Source organism: Falco punctatus (genome assembly GCF_963210335.1).
Source record: "Falco punctatus genome assembly, chromosome: 10".
In the NCBI taxonomy this organism is placed as follows: Eukaryota; Metazoa; Chordata; class Aves; order Falconiformes; family Falconidae; genus Falco; species Falco punctatus.
Genome location: NC_137590.1, coordinates 26,825,208 through 26,839,180, shown reverse-complemented (window position 1 = coordinate 26,839,180; position 13,973 = coordinate 26,825,208).

Genomic DNA, 13,973 nt, shown 5'->3' with positions numbered 1-13,973 from the left:
TATTTAAAAAAATCAAATCATAATATTTTTTAAAAAATATTTTTCCACAGACTCCAGTAGTAAATGACAGACATCTACAGGAATTTATCTCCCCCACCTCCTTTCAAAATAATGTTGGAATTGGGATCACAAACATCTTTTCTTAAGAAACAAGCTATGGAACTCCAGAATCAGCACTTCATGACACTGTTTGCAACTGTCCCTCCCTTAATATACTAGGTGACCTTGTGGTGATCCATTTCAGACATTTTCAGCAATAAACAAGAAAGAAAATCGTGCTGCTAATGTCCCTTTGCAAGCTTTCAATGGATGACTAGAATGGTAAGAGGTAATCTCTAACTCATACTATCTGACATAGCAACTACCAAGTTAGGTAAGACTCATTCCTGCCAAACATAGAGGAGGAAGAATTTGAATCAGGCTACATTTTATCAGCCTTAGAGTCCTTTCTGCCTTTAAATGGTTGCTAAAGAGCCTGTAAGTATGTTTTGCCAGCAGTTCCAGTCAAGAAGGGAACACTAAAACCTGAGCCTGCACATACATGACATAACTCCACCACACAGGAACAGTCGAAGGTCATCTTCAGTTTAAAATACTGAATATAGTCTACTGGAGATACCCAGGTGCATCCATTAATTTATCTTCTTTATCCCAAAATGTGACATACATTACAGGAAAGGGCAATTACATGTTCATCAAAATATTGGGAGTTAATGATTTTGCTATATCTGAATTTAGTAATTCCTGCCACAAGCTGTAGTGCAATGAAAGAAACAGATGGACAGAGTTAATTATGGAAGAACATCACAAAAATAGTGGAATGAGACATGTTAGGTGCAATTTTTCCAGAAGACACTGAGAAATTTTCCAGTTCCAGCATCCTATTCCCTTGTCATCACCTTAAATATGACTCCAGTTTCACAGGAATAGACAATACATTTTCTTAATACTTTAATTAAAAATAAGTCTTCATGGAACAAAAATCTTGCAAACACAGTGTTTAAATCTTTTTTAAGTGTGTCCTGGTATAAATGTACTGACAATTGTTCTTAAATCAATGATTTTGGTTTAGAGGTCAGAAAAAGAAATAGGACACAGAAAAGGAAAAAAACCCACAACACAAAACACCCAAAAATCTAAGAGACAACTTGCAGCCACCAATCATTATATCTATATAATGAAGAATGCTCACGGTCTGCTTTCCAGAATAAATTTGTACTTCGTGTGTTACACTATTTAGCTCACTGCAAGCCATATAATAAAAAAAATATATTATCAATATATATCCTTATCAATAAACAGCAAAAAGAAGGGAAAAGCTTCTTAGCTTGTTTCAGTCATACCAGAAGAAAGTAAAAACAGTGAACAGTATCTGCGCAGGTGGTTTTTGTTTCACAAGGCTAAAAATTACACACATAACTGCAGAGTATGCACCTAGTTGCAACAGTGCATCTGCCATATAAACTTGGCTTCAGTTGTACTACAATAAAATAAAGAACAGAATGCTTGGAAAACATCTTCTTAGAAAAAACTATCTGATCCTTCTAGATTATTGTAGCTTTCTGCAAGAAAATAAAAATAATTTACCTGAATAGCTAACACTTTAGCAATAAAATACAAGGTTAAAAATTTGTCTGTCTCAAAATTATATGATGCCTAGTTGATTTGTGATCTCTATAAAAAATTTCTGAAAATTATCCTCGTACAACATTTTTTTTAAAAAATCAATCCAGGTGATTGATATTTGAGCTTATATAACATACAAAAAAAATATTGTTTTGGAATTACACTAATAGGGGGCAATTGTGCAGTGTGCTTGACCTTAAAGGAAATTTATGCAGAGAACATTCCTGGCCAAATATGCAGTCACACTTCAGTTTGTAAGCAATGTTGTACTTCTTAACCTAACCTAAAGGTAACAGGAGTATTCTTGGAGAAGTTTCTAATTCCTGTGAAAAATTCTTTTGAAAAATTTTCCATTTCCTGTTAGTATCTCCACACACCACTCTGCACAAAGCCACCTCAAAGTAATAACCTACCTGCTTTGACTATTCATACGAAACTATCTTCAATCACCACCATTTTCTGGGGAGATGAGACCATCCTCTTACAGTCTCGATCCTTTATCTCAAAATGAGCACAAAGCAGTCATGGTTATATTATGTAGTATTGTAAAAATATTCACCTACTTTTCATGTCATATAATTTTGGTCTGAACATGTTTTTAATAAGAAGACTATGAACTAAAAGCGTTTAAGTATATATAGAGGAAATTGCATAAATGTAAACTTACAAAGAGAATTATTTTCTTAGTAACTGATCCATCACATTAAAGCAAAACAGTATAGAAACACTTGACAAACCTTCATATGAAATTGTGAACCAATGTTTTTCTCCAGCTGCATGAGACATCTACCTCCCCCAAAAGAAGAAAACAAACAAAAAAAACCCTCAAAAAAATCCCACACACCACCAAAGACTTCAATATTGGCATTAAACATCAGATATCTTTGGTTTACAAAAGGAGGTGGGCACAGGTAAATTTAAGTGAAACACTAAGAAAACCCAAAGATCTTCACTTCCTGTTTTCTAACTGCATTATTAGATTGTCCAGCTGTGAGATTTATGACTAAATTTCTCAGGAAGCTCCTTCTGAAACTACAGGAATCAAAATCCCAGGTACAGCTGTCCAAGCTATATGACTCACAGCGCTAGCTGGACAGTTTCTGGTCTCAGGCCTCAGATACATTTAAAAAATGTTCTCTAATTCTTTACAAAAACTCCATCCAGCATGGCATGGATACAAGACAAAGGACGATATGTGCCATTACATGAAAGCTTTCATTTCTTACAGGATATTCATGGAACATCAAATACACCTGGAACATAGGAAGGACATTAGCATTGAGGAGTGGCCAGAAATAAAAATGCAATTGTTAAAATGTTTCCAGTTTAAAATTTCTCTTAAATAGAGAACCATGAAAATATTTTCCTAAAAAAAAAACCAAAAAAACCCCCACTAAACAAAAAAAACCACCCACAACCAAAGCTAGAGAAGTCAATGCTTTGTTCACAAGGAGGATTGTCATGAGACTGGTTAACTTTTTGTGTTCAAATAAAAGCAACACTTACAGTTTTGGAATCTTATTGATACCTTCAGATAAAAAGAAAGAGAAAAATCCACTGGTGCTGAATTTTTTCTATTTGCCAGAAAAAATACATAACAATTCTCAGAAAAATTGGGAATAAAGTCTTTCCTAAATGTTTTTTCAAATGCTGCACAAGAAACTTGAAGGGCATGAAACCTGGATAGTTCTATCTAAACTTAATCTACCAAGATGCTCAGTTAAAAGAGGGTGACAGAATGGGAGAACACACATACTGACAGTTTAGTGCACATTTTCTCATGTATATCTGTACTTTTCACCTAAGAAGAATGCCAATCATGTATCATTCCAGATTTAAAAAGGTAGTTTTGCCATGTGCTTTTCCACCCCAGCAACTTCAAATCAGTTATTAGTTTTACTCAGTTCTTTAAAACATACACAGCCATGCTGAGCTAAGCAGGCTTGGCACAGGGACAGAAAAGATTGGCACACAAGTGAGGACTCAAACTGTCTGCTTAAGGGACTGCCCTCAGGGTTTAAGAGAACCTGCACACACTGCTTATTAGGAGCCCCCATCAGCCCAGAAAGATAAACACTTGCAGGGGGCATCCCAACGTGACAAGCGGAGGGAGCGCATCATTCAAGCACATGCAGCTCACCACGTGGCGAGAGTGCAGTCGACCCTCTGACCAAACACCATTTATCTGTATGTGTTTTAGCAGCAGTTTTCCAGCAAACTGATCTGGGAGAGGAGCTAGTTAGAAAAAGAAAAGTCACATTTCATTTTCCTTTCATGTGGGGCCTTGGATTTGATTGCATAATATGGGATTTTTTTATATATATAGAATGCCTGATAATCCTAACACTGGCTAACAATTTTAAGAATGCCTATGTTCAAGACTGGGCACTAGAGCATTAGTCCTTCCTTACCCTCCAAATAGTGCTAAAGAAGTAAATGAATCCATCAAAAGTTACTGAATATGTCATAACCTTCACTCCTTTGATGTTATTACATCAAGGACCTTCAGGAACAGGCATGAGAACTATCACTTCAGGCACCTAGTATCTTCAGATTACCCAAATCAAGGGTAATTTCCAGGTCTTTTGCAATCATTTTATAATGTCATAGTGCAATCTACTTTCAGAAGCAGAAGTTCATGCTACGTCCTCCTTTAGAATGGAAAAGGCCATTTACAGACAGAGTTATGCTCTGAAAAAACCACAGCTTTGTACATGAACTATTTTGCATCCTGCACATATTTACAACACAGGTAGTTTATTCTTCTCGATGTGGAGCCAACAAAGCTGAGGGAAAACAAGCTAGTTTTCCTGTTCCATTCCTTACACTGGAACATTGTCCATTCAGTTCCAATTCCTGCCCCCTAAAAATAGTCACAAGAGTACAATTCCTCCCTATTTATTATTATACTAACTTTTTAATTGTTTGTGGTTTAATATGGCCCTTTATTATTTTCAGTATTGACACAGCCTACCAATTTAAAGATGGAAAAAGTAAACCCTGCATGCTTCTGTTCCTTTAGTACCAGCTCACTTAGAAACCAAAACTGCCGTGGAGCCGACTAGACGTCTATACAGAAAGTACAAGCAGGAATAAATCATCTGTTCCATCAGACAAGCTTTTCTAGCTCATTGAATTAACACACATTCTGAGCTGAAGCTCAGTTTTTAAGTTATATGACAAGAAAGAATGAAAATACATGCAATAGCATATCACTTGATTGGAAAGCAGTTGAAACTTTGAAAACAAAGAAAAACAAATTCCTTCCAGAACAGGCCTTTGTGGGTGGTTGGTGTTTGTGAGAATCAAGCCTAAAGCTACATTATTATTTGTGATCAAATTCTGATTAGACAGAGCAGAAATCAAATTTTGGCCACTTGATCCTCTACTGTGCAATTCCAGCATTAATTAGAAGTCAGAGAAAACTGGTTTATTCCACTTCCATAAAATCCTTCAGCTACTTTTCGCCAGAAAAAAAAATTAAGCACTGTGAGCTTCCTATTCTGTGCCATCACCTACTGTGCCCCTTCCTGTCTTTAGCCATGGGCAGAAGCTTGGGCAAAAAGGTAATTTCCACTGATTTTTCCTCAGGTTATGGATGGTTATTAGAGCAAAGGAAGAAACAGAAAGGAAATTTCAGCCATTCCAACAGTTACAGGTTTAAAATTTAAGAGGAAAATGGAGTAGAGTCACCAAACAGAAAACTAATGCCTTAATTTTTTTTCTGATAAAGTTCAGGACATATCCAAACATTGAGTTATCCTGTTCATCTTTTGTCTTTGTTTCAAGTGCATCCTAAAAATTATTTTGCATTATTTGTTTAATATGCTAGTCTCATATTGGAAGACCCATGTTTCCCCCAGAAGATTTAAGTAATCTTATGGTAAGACCTGGGAGAGAGCCTCTCAGAAACATGGAGTAACCAAAGACAACTATACTATTTGATGCAGACCCAAATGACTCCTTTTTCCTGCTTCGGGAGGTACATGTAGTCATTTGTAAGACTAGCTTGAAAGGTAGACCTGCAGAAAACACCAACAACCTCCTCCCCACGATTGTGTCTGGATTAATATATAGCTTAATCTGGGTTTATGGCCAAGTCATACTCACACAGTTCACAGCAAGAAGATACTCTGTCCTGTATTGTCCAGGTAGATAAAAAAGAAGAAAAGCCAGGTGACAGTCCAGTACCCTGGAGGTGCTAAGGATACAACAAAGCTAAAAAAACCTTAGACTTATTCAAAATCAACACAGATATAGAAAAAAACCCAGAAGTAACTCATGTACCTGACCCTGACTTGGCAAGCACACACACACTGAGTACAAGGCGGACACTGAGTGGCAGATTCCTCGGGGGCACAAGAGTGCTGTAACTTTGTGCAGCTGAATGCAGTGGGAAAGGGTGCTGTAAATGGTACGTGAACCCATTGTCAAGGACAGCAGGGTGTATAAACCCAGCTTTGCTCCTCTTGAAGTGACACATAGATGCTGTTCATTTGAGTGAGAGACTACGTAAGAGCAACACAGAAACCACAGGCTTATGTCACTTGGTTAAGCAAATTTAAGCCCAAATACAGCCAAGTCTTCCAAAACTAGACTGTATATAGACTATCTTATTTTAAAGAGAATAGTTTTCTCCTGGGTCTCAATCTACAAATTGTAGAGAATATAATACTTTCTTCCCCTTTCTTTTTTGTTGGAAATTTGCATTATAAAGTCTTCAAGCCAGTAACTAGCTCTTAAAATTCCAGATATTTTTTTTTTAATATGTCAATATAAAGTAAGATTCTGGGGCCAGATGCAATACATCTTCAAATGAAAGGGCTCTTTTCCTGACCTCAAAGGACTCTGAATGAGATCCTCTATCCTCAGAAAACCTCAAGCAACCACAGGAAACAGTAGGGAAGCAAAGCAAGCAGAAGAACAAAAGGGAAAAATGTCTGTTCCCCCCAGATATTAAAAAACAACAACAACAACAACAAAATAACCCAAACCCACACACATCATGCAAGGCACAATGAGAAAAATCTCTGCAGACAACACTAATTCTGCAAAAGCACTTCTGCATTATTGAAAATCTATGTTAACAAATTAATCTGACTGAAAAGGTAAAATCCTAGGCTGAGGCAAGAGGGGTGAGTCTCCTTGCTCATCAAATGAGCAAACAACTTTATTGTTTTACTAAAAATGACTTCTCATTATGAACACCTGCAGTGTAAGATTTCAAAGCTACTGAATCTATACAATGAACAGACATCCCCATTAACTTTTTTCAAGAGAAACAGCTATTGGTCTTCACTGTTTAATGTGGTATTCCAACAATTGCTGCATTTCATCAACTTCATCTATTTCAGAAATTTAGCCAATAAAGTTCTGGGCAAGAAGGGCCTTAGCAGAATATGTTTGGTTTGTTTGTTTTTTAAATAATCAAGTTGTTCAAGCTCTTATGATAATTCACCTGCAAATAGAAAAGCCCTCCTTGTTCTTCTGCATAATGCAGCCAGACAACCAACCACTTAAGCGCTAAAATTAACAATACAAGAACTAGGGCAACATGCATGGGAATGCATGGGGAGGCAGGTCACAAGGTCATAAGAAAAGAACATCTGTTGCTCTTATTTAAGGTTTAGGATTCACACTTGTCCCTGTACTCAAGAGTTAGGGTTCCTTTTCATCCCTTTAAGAACACATTAACGTAAAATGCAGTTACTCCTCTTTGCACAAATTGAGACTACTATGAGTACAATTAAAAAGATTGCAAGATTCTGCTCTAGGCTCTCCCCATGACTCTTAGAGCAGCAAAGCCCTGGCAATATTGGCTTTACATAGTTCTGTGCCTAGAAGTTGGGTCTACTGTTCTACCTCTTCATGAAGCTCAGTGGATAGAGGGAAAAAAAAAAAAAAAAAATCAACAAAGCATTAGCCCAGCCTCTTCACAGTAGTACAAAAGACATACAGACTGGCTATAAGGGAACACTTCAGTGTTTTACCAGTAAGGAAGTGGACCCTTCAACCTGAATTATCCTATTACTTTATTAAATGAATGATGATTCTGGGTTTGCTATTTTCTGATTTTAGCCTCGTTTGTGACCTCACACATTTTTGACTTTACATCATACAAACATGGCACTGAAGAAAGAATAATTTATTTCCTTAAGGGTTTTAAATTGATATCCTTTGCTTCAACATTACTGTATTAACCATTTCAAGTTATTAGTTTCCTGCATTTGACAGATGGATGCACAGAAAGATTGACATAAAAACTATCAATAATTTGAAATATCTAAATCCCATTACAGTAAGACCCAATTTTATTAAGACCTAAATGTGTGTTTGAAATACATCTGTTCTTTTATTGTAACTACAGCTGTGAGTCCAGAATGGATCTGGAGGTTCACCAAGTAAACATGGAGAAAAGAGCACACAATTAGTGGCTAACTGTGAAAACTGTGGTTTTGGTACCACATAGCAATAAAGGTGAAGAAGAAATTTGAAGTAATTTAGAATTCTCACTTGGAATGCAATTTCTTAGGCAGTCTGGCTTTGAAAGTCTCAGTACCTCCATTTAACATAAAAGGCTAAGCTAGGCATCCTGTCATAAACTAGCCTTAGCAATCACTGGGCAACATCCAGCTCACCATATTTTACCACAAGGCCACATTTAATCTTGAAATCCTTGCTTCATTTACTATATTTCCAACTTCTTCATTAATTTTATTGTACCTCAGATGGCAGTTTTCTTCACCATTCTTCATTTAAATCCAAGGCATTTTCCCAGCCCTGATTTATCTGCAAAGCACCGTAGCAGACAGCAATTCGGTAGAAACCACAGTACATTCTTATTTAATTACAAACAGTATCGTAACGCATATGCATATGGACAAGGGAGCTAATTTGACATTGAACAAACAACAGGGAACAAACAGGCTTCTGCCTGTGCATAATTTTCTGTGTTTTAAAGCCTATGAATAACAGGAGTTTAATTATATCATATCATATCTATATGCACATAGATCAACAAGGCTGCTCCAGACAACATTCCACCAGTTACATTAAAGATGTACTTTTATCTCATGCAATAAAAGCAGTAGGTTGTCATCTTTCTCATGGAATAACCCTGCCAAGAATGGCATATTCTAGCTGGAAAGTGTCACAGGTATTTCCTGACAAGAATGGAAAGGCAAGATACAGGAATCTTAGGTTCATTCCAGCTCTCAAACAGATTTTCTTTAATATGTACAGGTTTTCACACCAGCACAATCATTTCTCTGTCTTTGTGGCCAACGTGCCCTTAATACAGCTCTAATTCTTTTTCTTCTTTTGTTCTTTTTCCTAATCTTATTTTCTTAGTCTCCAGCTCTCATTCTTTTCATTCCAATTCCACTTTCCTTATCCAAACACTAGTAATCTGATCTCTCCAGGACATTTAGTACTTTAGTTACCTGCTCACTACTAGTCCCATTCTTTAGTACTCTCCTACTCAAATCACCCAGGATATATAGCCCTTATTTATTCCAGTTTCATGTTTCTACTCCCTCTGCTTCTCCCAGTCTATCAAATTTTTTTAGAATTCCTATCAATGATAAGAATTTTGCATCTTTAAAGCACAAAATTACCTCTAATGTGGAAATGAGACAGCAACAGCATGGAATGAGCTGTGGAAACACACAAGGGATCAGCATTTCGAAATATTTTCTCTCTAATTAATATTTAGGTTTTGTTGCCTATTTACCATAATTTAAAGCTCTTAAAAAAAAAAAAAAAAAAAGACCATCAAAAAATAACAAAACTCACATTTACATATGTAATTAACTGTATTATCTATGATTCCTGTAAAGCATGATTTAAGGAAAAGCAAGAAACATTATGTACCAAATAAAGAACTTCTTAATTAATTCATGCTTACAAATGTAAGAGTTCTTTTACATATCTACAATCCAGATGGTCTTGTAAATAAGTAAGAGCTTTGGATGCTGTTTTTAGAAACAAGTTGTATGAAAGATGCAAAGTAGAAAGTGTACTGAGATGAGTGAGATAATTTATTGACGATGCTGTAGAGTGGATCTTTTGTGATGCTAGTCACAAGCTAACCTACATTATTTCCAACAGAGTTACTCTGTAATATTGCAGTATTTGATGGAAAGCCAGGGAAAGATTCAAGACAACCAAGACTGTCAAGACTATTAAATACATAAGGAATATTAACATGAGTGTATTTTTCCTAATTAAAATAAACTATTATTAATATGATATAGCTTTTTAATAAAGGAAAACTCATTTATTTCTTTTCTCATACAGACCACTGCTTAGGTCTGATCAATTCAGATGGGTTCCTCTTTCTGGGAGAGCTATGAGAAGAAAAGATTTCTATTGTTTCTTACATAGCAAAGAAAGATCTATTACTTGATAATGCTACACAAACAAGAACTAGCAAAGAAAAGCTATTGCAGAGCACTTGACATGGGAGGGTGTGAAGAAAAACTATGCAATATTTTTTTCTTTTTTTGAAAAGCAATTTGAAAATCCCCAAATTTACTCATGTTGTACCTCACAAATCAAAGTTAGAACATTTTGGATGCCAGCTCAAAGAGCTGCCTTCCAACAATCCATGCATTCTACAGGGAGGGTAGAATTTTTCTTATGAAAAAAAAAATATCTTTTCACTCAGTAAATTACCTCTGCTTACGTACATCAGAGGTATTTTTTCAGACTGAGCTTGCTAAATCAAACGGTAAGGTTCAAAATAGTTGCAAAGTAATTTGTTTTAATGATGTACAGAACATTTTATATCAGGCAAAGCTGTCCTAAAACATATGGGAACCTGCATTTTTGTCTTTCAATTCTTTGGGCAACTCTTTAGCTGCAAGTCTATCTGAAGATGTGCTTTTCCAAGACTTCAATGTTCCCCACTTCTCTATGGTTTTGTTTTTTTTTTTTTTCCCTGAAAGATGATTAAAGCAGAGCATCAGCCCTTGGCATAATTTTTTGTTTGTTTGTTTCATTTTTTATGTGCTAATAGAACGTTATCTCATTTCTACCTTTTTTATACAGTGTCTGGTCATATAGAACATAAGATATACCTTTCTGTATTAAAAACAAAGCAGCAACTCTTCCCCAGAATAAAGGGTATCGCATTAAAGATGCCAATAGAAAGATTCAAAAGAGCTTCACTTATTTAGTTTAATCTAATTATGATCACTACAGCTTTTTCAAACTAACATCTTTGTCACCAGAAAAGACACTACAAGAAGCAGATTCAATCTGTATTGGTGACAACTCTTCTAAATAAAATTATTCTCTTCACTGGCCATAAAGCTCTTACAAATACATTGCTTAGTAGCCAAATATTTAGGACCATCAGGATAAGCCTTGCTTACTCATTCTTGATTCACATTTGGAATGCGCCGCTGCTTAAAGTAGCTTAAAAATAGTATCATCGATGATGATTGGTAGTTACAATACAACAGGGTACCATACTGTATTCCTGTAATCGTCCATCAATAATGCCAGAGCCATGTACACATTGCACTTAGACATACCAGCCTATCAAAACCAAACAATTCAGTTAAAAACTAAGTTCAAATCTATCTTCAATGGCCAAATTAAGTCTTCTGCAAGAATTGAGATTACTTAAACTATAAACCTGATTTTTTGATGTATTTATGCTGGAGCATGTCCAAAGAGGGGCAATGAAGCTGGAAGAGCCCAGAGAACAAGTCCTGTGAGGAGTAGCTGAGAGAACTGGGGTTATTTAGCCTGGAGAAAAGGAGGCTGAGGGCAGACCTTATTCACTCTCTACAACTACCTGAAAGGAGGTTGTACCGAGGTGGGAGTCAGTCTCTTCTCTCAAATAACAAACAATAGGACAAGAGGAAACTACCTCAAGTTGCATCAGGAGAAGTTTAGATTGGATATCAAGAATAATTTCTTTACTAAAAGCATGGTCAAGCATTGGAACAGGCCGTCCAGGGAAGTAGCTGAGAGATCGCCCCTGGAGGTATTTAAAAGATGTGTAGATGTAGCACTTAGGGACAGGGTTTGGCGATGGACTTGGCAGCATTTTTTACAGTTGGACTCAATGATCTCAAAGGTTATTTCCAGCCTAAACAATTCTGTTATTCTATGATATTCACATTGCACATACAGATTTGCCTGATGCCTATATGCTTAACTTTCATAGCATATTTGAAGAACAGATAATAATTCAAAGAACATAGGCTACACATTTCTAATTTGGCATCATCATAGTATAATTTGTGTAGCTATAAAAACATGTAGTACCTGTCTCATATGATAACAGATATAGGATAGTACTATATGCTCAGCTAGGTAGGGCTTTATTTCCATCTTTCCATGCCCCAAATCACACCAGCTATTTAATTAAAAAAATAAAATAAATTAAAAAAAAAAACAAAAAAAAAAAACAAACAAAAACCAAACCAAAAACCCCTCAAAGTTGCTTGGCAAATGAAAATGACCTGGCACAGAAGCAGTGAAACTGATCTAACGCTGTCCATGTTTGACATAATACTTTCAAAATCAGCTTGTCTTATTTCAGACTGAACTCCAGTTATGTTTTCCACAGTGTTCACATTATTTTTATGCTGTAAAACTCAAATAAAAACTAAAAAAGGATATGAAACTAGTTTTGAAATAATTTTAAAATAAGGAAAAAGACCTCCAATATGTTTTTATATCTGTCAGGCAAAGCCAATTAAAGTATCCCTGTGGTGAACACAGCTTTAAAGTCTGAGTTGTCTCCTAGATTACGTGGTGAGCTGCCTTCTCAGATGGATTCATCATAATCCTCATTATTTCCAGCTTCCAATTTCCCTGTGCTTGGCTGGGTTATCCCGGCAAACGACCACTCATTTGCAAATAATGTGAGTTATACATTGCCATAAACAGACATTTGTGTCTTTCCAAAAGTCCAATAAGTCTCCCAAATTGAAGAATGTTTCCCAAAGTAGTAAAACTCTACTTTTAACTCTATTTTGGCTTGTAAAAAGGAAAAACTAGCTGATTTTTAGTTTTACTAGAGCTAGTACTTTACACTTTGAATTCTACAATATTCTTCAGTATAAAATAAATGCATAGTGATTCGAATGAATGGTTGAATTACTACAAAGCACTGTCAGTCAGCTTTAAAATAAAAACAACTTTTCAGAGCCTGATGCCTCTTGAGTATACTAGAAAAGATTCATGCTTTTGGTAAAGCATAAAGATTGCTATTTCATCTTAATAAAGATGCAAATATTTTATTTTCTTCCCCTCAACTCTAGTAGTACTTTGTTATTTCCATAGTTAGGAGAGTTTACAGAAAACTTTATACCACTTGATAAGTAGACCATCACACATATCCCAAGAAACAGCAGTTTCACTAGATCTCAGAGAAAGTTTCAGGAAATTGGGAATAAGAGAGATTAAAAACATAGTTGTAACACATGCAATTCTCTTTTGTTATATTTTAAGGGACATTTCTTAAGTAAAATCCTAATTCTGATAAACATTTTTAATAAATGTATTGTATTATATGCCTGCTGCAAAGTTCCCCCAAACGGTGAAATATATAATCTCTTACTAGATTTTATTAATCTTAGAGATCATTTAATCAGAACTTCTTGATTTCAGATCTCAAAGTACTAAAACTGTTGAACATACTTCCCCCCACCCTTACCCTAGTTCATACCTGCTTAACATGACATCTGAATATCCAACATATATATATAACATATAAAATTAATTTTCGTCTACATCAAGATTAGTGATTGTATTTTATGAAGTATTAGAAGATGCTGATTACCTTGTGAGAGCGTTATAGGAGTCAGAACAGCATACTTTTATAGCTTGTTTTCTGATTTATTAACACATCTCTGTTTTTGAACAAGGTGGCATTTAATAACATTCCCTGGAAAGTGACATTAACAAATATTAATGCCTCATTCCAATCAGAATGCCTGTTCACTTGAATGTGGTAGCAAGTAATTTTTTCAGTACACTAACTGTGCATATAACTTTGGTATTGATGAATTTGTGGTGTTCTCAACTATTATAGATGTTTTCCATTTTCAAAAAAAAAAAGTCTCCTTTTTCTGAAGCTAAAATTAATTTATAACTTACAATGTTTGCTTAGCACGCTGCATGCTATTTCAGTCACTGGTAAAGCTTTGCTTGTGTGTTTTATTTGTGGAAGTGCCTCAACATAACCGATACCAGTGCAGAAAGCAATCGTGCTGCCTTGCAGTGCCAGTAAGCACGCCAGATGCCAACTAACATAAAACATGATTCGCAAATATTTGAATAAAGGTAGCACTAGCAGGACTCTTCTTTATTGTAATTCAGATCAG